The 13,420-nt window shown below is 36.2% G+C and overlaps 1 long non-coding RNA gene across 1 annotated transcript; it reads left to right on the top strand.

Moving 5' to 3' along the window:
• The first annotated feature begins 362 nt into the window (after positions 1-362).
• On the top strand, positions 363-13,136 carry LOC140637569 (uncharacterized). The gene is made up of 2 exons (XR_012034655.1): positions 363-442; positions 12,405-13,136. It is a non-coding gene; the product is annotated as an uncharacterized lncRNA (long non-coding RNA).
• The last annotated feature ends 284 nt before the right edge of the window (positions 13,137-13,420 follow it).

Here is a 13,420-nt window from a genome sequence, read left to right on the forward strand (position 1 = left end):
GAACAGATAGGGGGCAAGAACATTTTGGATTGTGACCAATAACTTGAATGGGATTAGATAGTGTGCGTGTGTTTGTGTGTGTGTCTGTATGCACATGCAGGTCCATTTGGTTGACAGATAATCATACCTGAGGCGAGTTCCTAATTTTCTAAGAGACATCACAAATACAAGGATGAGATATCATGAATTAAGGAGGCCTGGTTATAGTTCAAAATATCTGGAAGAGATTGCTGAGATGAAGGGTAGAGCTCTTATCTCTGTGTGCTGGGACTACTTATATTGCTGTTCTGAAACAAGTAATCTCTCTCTAATGGTGCCAAAGGGAAAACTGTATCTAAATTAGTGCTAGTGACCATAAAACTGTCAGACTTGTCGTATCCATGTGACAGATTCCCAGGAGGCGGGTTTCAGAGATACTGAATTCCATTTAAGCAGGGTACAGGTACGTGTATAGTTCCATTTTTAACAACTGTATTTGCTTATGCTTCAGCTTAAGATTTCATTTAAATGTAATTCTAATTCTTTTTAAGTTTGAAAACACTAAGTTGTTTTTGTTAGGATTGTTGGGATTCCAGCTCTAATAGATTTTCTAGCTATAGTAGATACTAGAAAAAACTCTTTTTTTTTTAATTTGTTGTTTCATACAAGCAAAACATTCTAGAATGTACTGACCTAACTTGTACTTTACTAACAAGTTCGAGCTCCAAACATTACCTCAATACTCTCCATGATTTTTTTCTGACAGTGATATTATTAGCTTTATTTTTCAGCTGGGGAAACTAAGACGAAGATTGACTCAGCTGGAAACAGACCAAGTGTCATACCCAGAAAGAGACCCAATTTGTACTAATGTTAGAACTGACAGACTCTTTGAAGGCATGAAATATGTCATTTTCTTTGGAGAATCTCCACATTTCCTAGCACTGTGTTCTGAATTTAATTGACGTGAGCCAAACACCAGATAACACCGTATTCTTGGAATGGAGTAAATAACATTGACCTGAACACTCATGATAAATGATGACAAATGAATTGCTTAGCTGAATTTCTGTAAATGCCATACATACCAGCCAAACAATAACTATAACTTTAAAAATAATTTAAACTGTGCATGCTATTCTAATTTAACACAAAGCTCAAGAAAATTTATCAATCTAGTGGTACAAATATAAAATTTAAATTCTGGAAAAAATATAATTTAGATATGAAACCACAAAGACATGTTTATGAGGATTCCAAGTTCACTGTCCAATGTTTGATCATTCAGTTATTTAATCATTTGATCATTTAAAAAATAATGTTTATCAAGTGTTTTTGTCAATAATTATGCAGTCACTCACTAATGTACAAACATTTTAGAGTTTGTCGTGTGTTAGGTTTATGCTTCTCTCCAAGACTTTATGTTTGAGTCTAGTCCCAATAAAACAATTTGTTGAAATAGTAGGAAAGAGTCTGAGATTCTATAAAATGCTTTTATTCACTCACTTGACACCCAACTCTGAACTGTTGTGGTTTATTTCTTCATTTAATGGAATATGTGTCAGGCACTTGACTAGGCACTGATAATATAGGTTATGAATGAATAGCCTAGAGAGAGAGAGAGAGAGAGAAAGAGTCAGTCTCTGTTAGAGTCCCTGTCTCCCTCATGAATTTCACATTCCCATGAGGGGAAAGTTAAATAAATCAATAAATCAATAAAATTGTCTAATATCAGACTATAATAAGGATTATTATAAAGTAGGATAGAGATAAAGGAATGGTAAATGTAATCATTCAGAAAGATTGGGGAGACAAGTCCTTTCTGCGGTGATGGTGTTGGAAGAGGAATCTAAATTAAGTGAGTGGATGAGTTATGTGAGTATCTGAAAAAGGAATCCTCAAGTCAGAGAGAACAGCAAATGCAAATACCCTGAGCTAGAGTTTGGTAAGGAAAGGAACAGCAAAAAATCCCATGTGGCAAGATGGAAAGTAGTAGGAAATGAAGTCAGAGAGGTAGTCATGGGTAAAATAATGTAAAGCTTATTAAACCATGTGAAGATTCTGGATTTTTTCCCTTAAGTTATTCTGAGATGCCACTGAAGAAATGCTTGGAAGGTAGCCTGTATATGTGGGAGTCGGGAGTAGGAGAGGAATTGAGGACAGTTATATGGCTGTTAAATCACCCTGGGAGAAATGATGGCAATAATGTCAGAATAGAAATGGGAGACTTGGTTGGATTTGGAATATATTTTTGTCATCATGGGAAACTATGCCAAAATGGTTATGGTATCCATGTTTCCAAAGCTGAATTTTCTCCTTTAAGTTCAGACTTTTATAGTGACTCCTCTTGCCAAAAGGTACAAAACTTATCAGCCCTATTGCTTCAGGATAGCAGAAGCCACGGTGTATAACATATAGAGAGAGCTAATAGTGAGGAGTAAATTTCAACAGAGTTAGAAAAACAATTCTTGATGTTTACCAAGTAGCAAAGCATCTACAGAGCAAGTCAAGGGAGGCAAAACTCACCTCGTTTCACCACCAATACTTTTCATAAATCTGTTATAAAGTGATCTTAGCAGTAAATATGAGAAACCAATTCTAATTCATTTAAGCAGGAAAAGTATTCATTGAAAGTATATTGGATTTTTTGTAGAATTTCTGGTAATAGGCTGGGGAAATAGGCTTGAAGAATGTGTAGAAACAAAGGAAACTAAGCAGCAGCAGGAACTCCTGCCAGGATCACATCACAGAGCACTGTTGCTGCCACCACCGACCACGAGGTGCTGGAGCATGCATTACAGATGCCACTGTACCCAAGCCCAGCACTGGACGCTGTCACTAGAACTACTGCCATAGCCACTCTTGGAAATATACAACTGCTTCTATCGTTATCATCATCACAAACCTCATATCATCTGCCTCTATTGATCACTAACTGCTGTTTGAATGTCTATAGTTTGATTTGTTGAACCCAGATGAACTGCACACAGCCATGCCCCAAGAATTTGGGATAATGAGCATCTAGCCATTTAGTCTTCTAAAATGGGAAGCAGGCTCCACCTACCACCCAGACCAGGCTCATTTACACAGCAGAGAGAATTCACAGAGCATAGAAAAGGAGGTCAGACACTAGGAAAACAAAAACTTGAGGGAAAAAAATTATTGTAGAAAAAGCAAATAAGTTAGCTAAGACGAAAAATTGCAAAAAGTAATAAGATATTTTTTGTAAGAACATTTTATTCCACTGCAAACCTACATAGGGAAATAATGTCAGGGGCTAAATGTCTTTTTTACAAGAAGGATAAAGAGAACCTAAAAGGAAAGAAATTTATACTGAAGATAATTCCCTTAACTAAGGATTTTCAATTCCCAAAAAGGAAGAATCAGAAAATTGTATCCAAGTCTCTTCATTTTTTAAAATCTGGTCCAGGATCGGCAAAGGCACAGTATGTGAACCTTCCCTTCACCTGCTGGGCCAGTACAGACGTTGCTAATCAAGAATCTTGCTCTTTGGAGTATGATGCTAAATGAAATAAGTCAGTCAGAGAAAGACAAATACTACATGATTTCACTCCTGTGTGGAGTTTAAGAAACAAAACAAATGATCAAAAGGAACTAGAGAGAGAGAGAGAGAGAAATCAAGAAACAGACTCTTAACTATAGAGAACAAACATGGTTACCAGAGGGGAGGTGGGTGAGGGGATGGGTGAAATAGGTGATGAGGATAAAGGAGTGCACTTATGTGATGAGCACTGGGTGACATATGGAAATGTTGGATCAGTCTCTTGTACACCCGAAACTAATATAAAGCTGTATGCTAACTATCTGGATTAAAATAAAAATTTTAAAGAAATCTTGCTTGGAGTGCCTGGGTGGCTCAGTGGGTTAAGCATCCAATTCTTGATTTTGGCTTAGGTCATGATCTCAGGATCCTGAGATAGAGCCTCACATTAGGCTCCCTGCTTAGTGGGGAGTCTGCTTCCCCCCCCCTCAGCCTCTCCCCCTGCAGTCTCTCTCTCTCATTCTCTCTATAAATAAATAAATAAATAAATAAATAAATAAATAAATAAATAAATAAATAAAATCTTTAAAAAATCTTGCTCTTTCATGTTAAACCCAATCTTGACTTTAATATCTTGTTACCACAATGCTCCAGTTGGTTGAAATTCACTTTCCTTTTTTTTATATATATAAATTTATTTTTTATTGGTGTTCAATTTGCCAAGATATACAATAACACCCAGTGCTCATCCCGTCAAGTGCCCACCTCAGGTGCCCATCACCCAGTCACCGCCACCCCCCTTCCACCACCCCTAGTTCGTTTCCCAGACTAGGACTCTTTCACGTTCTGTCTCCCTTTCTGATATTTCCCACTCATTTTTTCTCCTTTCCCCTTTATTCCCTTTCACTATTTTTTATATTCCCCAAATGAATGAGACCATATGATGTTTGTCCTTCTCCAATTGACTTATTTCACTCAGCATAATACCTCCACTTTCCTTTTTATGTAAAAGTACTTGATTGGTAAAATGCATATTTTTCTCCAAGAAAGTAGGTTTGATGTCATATACATTGAGTGATCCCTACAAATTAATACAGTCAAGAATCATTTTTTTTCAGTAGAGTACAGAGAAACTAAATAGCACACTTCAGACAATTTTAATAGATTTATTTCTCTCCTTGTTAAAGAAGTTGTGATATCTTTTACACTAGCAAATGCCTCATTGTATTTTATTAATTATTAAAAATCGTAATATCTACTCAAATACAAAACAAGGAGGTCTTAAATTTCTTAAAGTCTGTAGGGAAGAAGTCTGTGTTCTATGCCAGGTCCTGCATTTATTTGTATCTTTATAGACAGATATACTCTATACACACTCACTTGTATTATGTGTATGTGTGTTTGTATTTTTAAGAAGTTCTACATTTTACATTTTTATTTATCAACTATCATCCTTTCTTTTGCTCTATCCTTTGGATAGCTACTTTATTGCAAGAGATAGGTGCTGAGGCTTGAGGGGAAATTTTTTTCTCGGCAGATAACTTTTTATAAGCACTATACCTCAGGATAACATGGGATGAATCTCTGAGTAATAGCCCTAAAAGCCAAATACATTGACAGGTTGATAGAGCACAACATCTGTATTAGCCACAAAAGGCAGAGTCTGAACATGTTGATAAAATATTACAGTAGACGTAACAATCACTATGAAAAGTTGCAGAGGAATCCAAAGGGGGACCCTTTATAATTGTTCACTAAAATTTTCATGGTACCAATATGAAAGCAAGTTCTTTGTTAACTAAGTACACGTTTCTGAGGCAGTTTATTGACTTGAAAAAGAATTCTCTTAATTCATAAATTGAGTAATAAAACTGTCAGCATTTTTTCAAACTCATTGATTGAAAATACAAGAACTCTAAAATAAAGCATTCTGCCAATATGAACAAAATACAGAACAATTCCGACACCCCCCAAGATCTCCCGCTTGCTGGCACTTTGTAGTAGTCAGACCCTCCCAGTCCTGAAATTCTGGTAATCACTGATCTGTTTTCTGACCTAATAGTTTGCCTTTACTCAGAATGCCATATAAATGGAATCCTAATGTATGTAATCATATTTATGCCTTTTTTGGAATGCCGTATAAATGGCATCATACTGTATGTAATCTGCTGAGACTGGCTTCCTAGCTTAGCATAATGTCTTTGAGATTTATCCATGTTATTATATATATCAATAGTTTCTATGGCTGGGCAGTATGCTATTGTATAGATACATGAAAGTTATTCGATTAATGATCTGAAACAAACTATCTTCCATATTCAGGGCCGTGTTTATTGTACCAAACTGAGTACCATGTATTTCCTACAAAAGTTTTTAAATGGAAAATGAAAAGGAGATGGACAACACTTTATTTCTCCATTCACCACATTCATAAAATTAAAATTTTAATTTGAGTTTTAAAAAAGAAAAAGGAAGTTTTGTCTCTAATATCTAATATATAAATATATAACCTTATCAATAAAAGGCATATTAATAAAATGTATTTTGCCTTTATCCAATCAGTTGGTTATTTTGATCAATTTTTTAAGTTGAAGTATGATTAACATACAGTATTATATTAACTTCAGGTGAACACTATAATAATTCAACAGTATGTTACTCAGTGCTCAAGATAAGTGTACTCTTGATCCCCTTTATTTATTTCACCCTTTTCATATTCCCTCAAAAACCATATGTGTGTGCTCTGTGTTTAAGTCTCTTCTTTCTTTCTTTCTTTCTTTCTTTCTTTCTTTCTTTCTTTCTTTCTTTCTTATTGTTTGTTTTGCTTCTTAAATTCCACTCATTATGAGTGAAATCATATTCATCTTTCTCTGACCAACATATTTCACTTAGTACTATACCCTCTAGGTTCATATTGTTGCAAATGACAAGATTTCATTCTTTTTTATGGCTAAGTAATATTCTATATTAACATATATATAAAATATACAAATATTCCATATATATTTATATATATAAATCCATTCACCTCTCCAGGGACACTTGGATTGTCCATAATTTGTCTACAGTAAGCAATCTTCAATAAACTTAGAGGTACATATATCTTTTTGAATTAGAGTTTTCATTTTCTTAAGTAAATATCCAGTAGTGGAATTACTGGATCATACGGTATTTCTATTTTTAATATTTTAAGTAAACTCCATACTGTTTTCCACACTGGCTGCATTAGTTTGCATTCCCACCAACAGTGCACTAGGGTTCTTTTGTCTCCACATCTTCCAACTACTTGTTCTCATTTGCCTTTTTGATTTTTGCCATTCTGATAGATGTGAAGTGATATCTCATTGTGCTTTTGACTTGTACTTCCATAACCATTTTTAATTGCGAAGAAGTTCAGTTTACTTTCTAGAAACTATGTGCTTTTTGTGTCTTGTAAGAATCTTTTGCCAAACCCGAGATTGCTGAGATTTTCCATTTTCCTATAGAAGTCTAGTTTTAGTTTATACATGAGCTCGAGCCCTGCATCAGGTTCCTTGGTCAGCAGGGAACCTGCTTCTCCCTCTCCTGCTCCCCCTGCTTGTGTGCTCTCTTTCTCTCATTCTCTCTCTCTCTCTGTCAAATAAGTAAATAAATAAAATCTTAACAAAAATTCCAAATTCTCCAAAGCTGAAGTAAGCTCTGTTTTTCTGCTTAAAAATGAACCTTGTGAGAAAAACAAGCATTCCGGAGAATATCTACCTACAAGCTACTAATACAAAGCTTGACAGATTGCCTTTCCTTGGTGAAACAGATTTCATAAGATAGACTGTTATGCTTTTCATCAGTATGAAGAAAAGTGTTTGTTTAGAAGCTATTTTTTAATAGTTGTTTTCCATTGGACAATTCTTATGGAGACTTGAAAGGCCAAATACCTTAAACATTTCTGCTCTAAATAGTCATGTGGAAAGTTGGCAATGGCAGTCATCACGTTGTCTTGCAACACATATAAGAATCACAGCAGGGCGTTACTGAGTCCAGGAGTTGTGATCGGATGGAAGGCCTGGGTCTGAAAGTTCTCTCAGCACAAGGCTCCATGGGAATGAAAAAGCAATCAACCTGCCGGGGAAGATGCCTTTGTGGCGTCTGACTGCTACCTGAAGGGAGTGAATGTAAATTGCCAGGCTACCAACATAATTGAGATTGTCTGATGGAAAGAATATTGTATACAGCAATAGCACTGCTTTGTTCCTTTAGGAGTAGCTTTTGAAAAAATGTGCGTCTCAAAAGATAAAAAGAAACATGAGAGGGAGAGGTGAAGAGTCAGCAAGATCCACAAAAAATTTTTAGAGCTGAGTTTAAATGTGTCAGATGGAGTGTGAATTAGACAAATGTCCTATTGTTCTATAGTAAATTCTAATACAAAAACCTTATCTACTTTTCATGGTGAATTTTTGAGACAGTATACATTCTCTTTACCTGGTAAATTGTGTAAAAATAAGACAAATTCAAATGCATGAAAGTAGTCTGCTGGCAATGCTGTGGCATTTCCTCATTTATTTTACTTGTTTATACATTACTCCGTGCTGACAATTTTGAAGAATTAAGATATGTAAGGTTTTGCCGGTAGACATATGGAGACAATTTTAGTTAGAGTTTGGTTTTAAATAAAACCATGGGATTTAATATAAGTCATGAAATGAAATATTGACCTATGGCAGCATTTGCCATTTGGGACATATACTTTTCCTTCCAATCAATGATACTCTTTTACTTGCTGTGGAAAGGTCTTACATCTCTCTGTATCCCTAGACCTAGTGCAGTGCCATGCATTAGTAGGTGTTCTGATCATGTTCATCATTGCTGGGGGGATGTTTGTGGGGGTGATCATATACTAATTTATAGTCTTCCATGACATTTAGTTGCTTATTCCACCAGTATTAATTATGTGTGGGCTAATGAAACTTGGCCATAAGACTTGTTGAGGAAAAAATATTCGTCCTGATACTGCTGGAGAGGGCAAGGAGGACTTTATTTAAGGTGGGGTAGTATTGCAAGTGGGCAACTGGAAACCGATGGCTAAGGAGAAAGGTGGAGGGTCAGTGGATGGAAAATTAGGAGGAAACATCAGGGCTAAGGGAGAGATTCCAGCTACATCTGCCTAACAAGATGCTTGCTGAAAGGCCCGGATGATCAGACCCCACTTGAAGGATGTAGAAGGACAAGGAACCTATTTGGATATCAAACGTGATCAAATACAGAGGATGGGGACTCTTGTTAAACTAACTTAGTGTAGCTCTTGCTAAAACTGAACAATATAGAGATGAACACCAAAGTCCAGAAGTCAAACCATTAGGTTGTAAAAGAGCTCAAGGGAGGGCACCTGGGTGGCTCAGTGGTTGAATGTCCTTTGGCTCAGGTTGTGATCCCGGGGTCCTGGGATCGAGTTCTGCATCCAGCTCCCCACAGGGAGCCTGCTTCTCCCTCTGCCTCTCTCTCTGTGTCTTTCATGAATAAATAAATAAAATCTTTAAAAAAAAAGGAGCTCAAGGGATCCTCAGTAGAGTTTGGTCAATAAAAGAATAATCTGTACATTATTTATTCATTTTAGCCATGTTGAAAATTAGAGGGAAAAAAGATGGATTTTTTTTAAATTATCAATTATAAAACTTATATAATAAGACAAACATTTCTCAATTGGGGAATTATCCTGCTTGATGAGACTATGCTATAATATTTAGATAACTGAAACATGTTGAATTTTAAATTCCGGGAAAAAAAATAGAAATTGCATAGGCATTTCATTTGTAAGGACATACGAAGTGTGAGGTAATTAATTAAAAAGTTGTTTTGGAAATATGATGCTTTTCTGGAAGGAGCCAGAGCTTGGTTATAAAAATGAAGAAAATAGAGATAACACTCTAAATAGAGAGGGAGTAAAATCTTTAAATTTTAAGAAGGAAACACTCAGGGCTTATACCGAAAATATTTCTTAGCACAGAACTTATTTACAGTTCCCTGGACTTGACCTTTAAAATTATCTTTAACTTTGCTATCCCCTCTCTACTGTATTTAATCATGTAGTGGGTATTGATGTTTTCCTTGGAAATGTCTTAGATTCATCATTTCCTCTTCATACTCAGTGCCACTCAGAAGTTTAGAGTTTTGTCATCACAAAAGCCTAATTAATAAAATGTCCTCTAGTGTGGTCTTCTGTCTCAAACTTTCACTTAAAACAAAACAAAACACAAACACAAACACACACACAAAAAGCCATTTGAAATAATACCATTAGTTTAATTTTTTAAAAATGACTTCAACATTAAAAAAATGACTTTTCAAATCTCTATAATGGTTCCTGTTGTTGTTCAGACTAGAAATGAAGATTCACAAGAGCTAAAGCTGCATAACCTATCATATTTTAAGATCCACTTCTCCCAACAGTAATTTTTATTTTTTATTTTATTTTTTTAACAGTAATGTTTAATAAGCCACCGGGATTGTGGTTTTTTTTTTTTTTAAGATTTATTTTTTTTTTATTTAATTATGATAGACATAGAGAGAGAGAGAGAGAGAGAGAGAGAGAGAGAGGCAGAGACACAGGCAGAGGGAGAAGCAGGCTCCATGCTGGGAGCCTGACGTGGGACTCGATCCCGGGACTCCAGGATCACGACCCCGGGCCAATGGCAGGCGCGAAACCGCTGAGCCACCCAGGGGATCCCCATGGTTTTTTAAGCCAGAATGATCTTTCTTCCTCTCTTTCCAAAATGGATACTATGTACCTTTAAGGAAAATCTTTTCATAAAAGCTTCACAGCCCATTTTCACACAACAATCTTTTTTTCCCTAGTTTCCACATTTATATGATCATATTTAAAACATCATAATATAAATGACTTGTCCATTAAACAGTGCTTAGTGCAAGAAAGACAGTGACTTCTACGTGTGTCAGGCTTCTCAAAATTTATAGTGCAAGGTTGGGTTGGGTTTGAGGAATACTTGTAAACAGACCAAGAGAAAGCAGAGGAGGAATTTATTTTTCTGGCTTGTCCTCAATGAAATATAGTTAGCTATAGATATTTTTCACAGTTTTATTTATAATTATTTTAGTATTCATGACCACAATCAGTAATACTTGAATGAGAACATTTGAATAAATGGTCAAATATTTTTAAAATGATAAAAAGAAAGACTTTGTAAGTTTTGAGATGAAGTAAACAGATTTTTTTCCTGTTTTATAAGGAAAATAAAAAGCAGGATATTTTATTGTAAATATTACACACAGAAGGTAAAAAGTTCATTCTGTTTATTGATATTTTTATTCTTTAGATAATTTCTCTTTCTAAATGCCCCAAAACAGATTATCTGCTAAATCAAGAAAGCAGAAGGAAGGGAGATCTAAGGACTTCACATCATTATTAGCTCTTGAGCTGTTCTTTCATTTCTTATTTTAAAAAGTATTTGTTATAGGTACAGGCATAACTCATTTTATTGCATTGCACTTTGTTGCACTTTGTAGGTTTTTTTTTTTTGTTTTGTTTTTTTACACATTTAAAGTTTCGTCGATGCTACATTGAGTAAGTCTACCCTCATCATTTTTCCAATAGCATTTGCTCACTTTGTATCTCTGTGTATGCTTCATCATATCTCTTTGAATTACATTTTGGTAATTATCACAATATTTCGAACATTTTTAGTACTACTACATTTGTTTTACTGATCTATGATCAGCAATCTTTGATGTTATTATTGTAATTATTTGGGGGTACCATGAACCACACCCCAATAAGATGCCATACTTAACAGATACATGTGCACTGACCAGCCATTCACCTGTATTTCACATTTTCTGGGGGCCTCTGTACTCCTGGAGAAAAAGCAATATTGAAATTAGGCCAGTTAATAACCCTATAATGGTCTCTAAGTGTTCAAGTGAGAGGGAGAGTCACACCTCTCTCTTAAGGTAGGTACTTCTCTCTCTATCAAAAGATAGAAATGATTTAGTTTAGTGAGGAAGGTAAGTCAAAGGCCAAGATAGGATGAAAGCTAGGCCTTTTGAGCCAGACAGTTCACCAAGTTATGAATACAAAGGAAAAGTTCTTGGAGGAAATTAAAAGTGCTAATCCAGTGATCATACGCATGATAAGAAAGCATAATAACCCTACTGCTGATATGGAGAAAGTTTCAGTGGCCTGGATAAGCAGAAACCTAATCTCAAGGAAAACTTCTTTCTCAGAAGGCCAAGAGATGTGCAGAAACTACAGAAGAAAAGTTTGAAGTTAGCAGAGGTTGGTTCGAGAAGCTTAAGGAAAGAAGCCATTTTCATGCCATAAAAGTGCAAGGTGAAGCAGCAAGTACTGATATAGAAGCTGCAGGGGAAAAAAAAAAAAAGCTGCAGAAAACTAGCTAAGATAATTAATGAAGGTACTTATAGTAAACAACGGATTTGAATGTAGATGAAACAGGCTTATATGGGAAGAAGTTGCCATCTAGGACTTTCACAGCTAGAAAGGGACAAGTCAATGCTTGGCTCAAAGCTTCAAAGGACAGCTGATTCTCTTGTTAGGGGTTAATGCAGCTGGTGATTTGCAGTTGAAGCCAGTGCTCATTTACGATTCTGAAAATGCTGGGGTCCATAAGAATTATGCTAAATCTGCTCTGCCTGTGTTCTCTAAATGGAACGGCAAAGCCTGGATGACAGCACATCTGTTTGTAACACAGTTTACTAAATATTTTAAGCCCACAGTTGAGACCTTCTGCTGAGGAAAAAAAAAAATTCCTTTCAGAATTACTGCTCCTTGACAATGCACCTAGTCACCCAAAAGCTCTGATGGAGATCGACAACAAGATTCATGTTATTTTCATGTCTCCTAGCACAACAACAGTATCCATTCTGTAGCCCATGGACCAAGACTTAATTTCAACTTTCAAATCTTCTTATTTAACAGATATATTTCATAAGGCTATAGTTGCCATAGATAGTGGTTCCTCTGGTGGATCTGGGCAAAGTAAACTGAACACCTTCTGAAACAGTCACCATTCTAGATGCCACTAAGAATACTCATGATTCATGAGAAGAGCTCAAAATATCAACACGAACAAGGAGTTTGGAAGAAGCTAATTCCCATCCTCATGGATGAGCTGGAGGGGTTCAGGACTTCAGTGAAGGCAGTAACTGCAGATGCGGTGGAAACAGTGAGAGAACTAGAAGTAGAAGGCAAGCCTGAAGATAGGACTGAATGGCTGCAATCTCACAATCAAACTTTCACGGAAGAGGAGTTGCTTCTTATGGATGAGCAAAAAAAGTTTCTTGAGCTGAAAACTGCTCCTGGTGAAGATGCTGTGAAGACTGTTGAAATGACAATAAAGGATTGAGAATATCATCACATAAACTTAGTTGATAAAGCAGCAGTAGAGTTTGAAAGACTTGGCTCCAATTTTGAAAGATGTTCTGCTGTGGGTAAAATGCTATCAAAACATCACATGCAAGCAGCCCGGGTGGCTCAGGGGTTTGGCACCTGCCTTCAGCCCAGGGCATGATCCTGGAGACCCAGGATGGAATCCCACATCGGGCTCCCTGCATGGAGCCTGCTTCTCCTTCTGCCTGTGTCTCTGCCTCTCTCTCTCTCTCTCTCTCTGTGTGTGTGTCTCTCATGAATAAATAAATAATTAAAAAAAAATCACATGCTACAGAGAAATTGTTCATTAAAGGAAGATTCAATCAATGTGGAACCTCATTGTTGTCTTAATTTTAAAAATTGCCACAGCCACCCCAGCCTTCAGCAGCCACCACCCTGGTCAGTCAGCAGCCATCAGCATCGAGGTAAGACTCCCCCCGCCACACACCAACAAAAAGATTACTACTCACTGACAACTCAGACGATGGTTAACATTTTTTTAGCAAGAAAATATTTTTTAATTAAGCTATGTACATTGTTTTTAAAGACATGATGCTATCACACAC

This window comes from Canis lupus, chromosome 8 (genome assembly GCF_048164855.1).
Source record: "Canis lupus baileyi chromosome 8, mCanLup2.hap1, whole genome shotgun sequence".
Taxonomy (NCBI): Eukaryota; Metazoa; Chordata; class Mammalia; order Carnivora; family Canidae; genus Canis; species Canis lupus.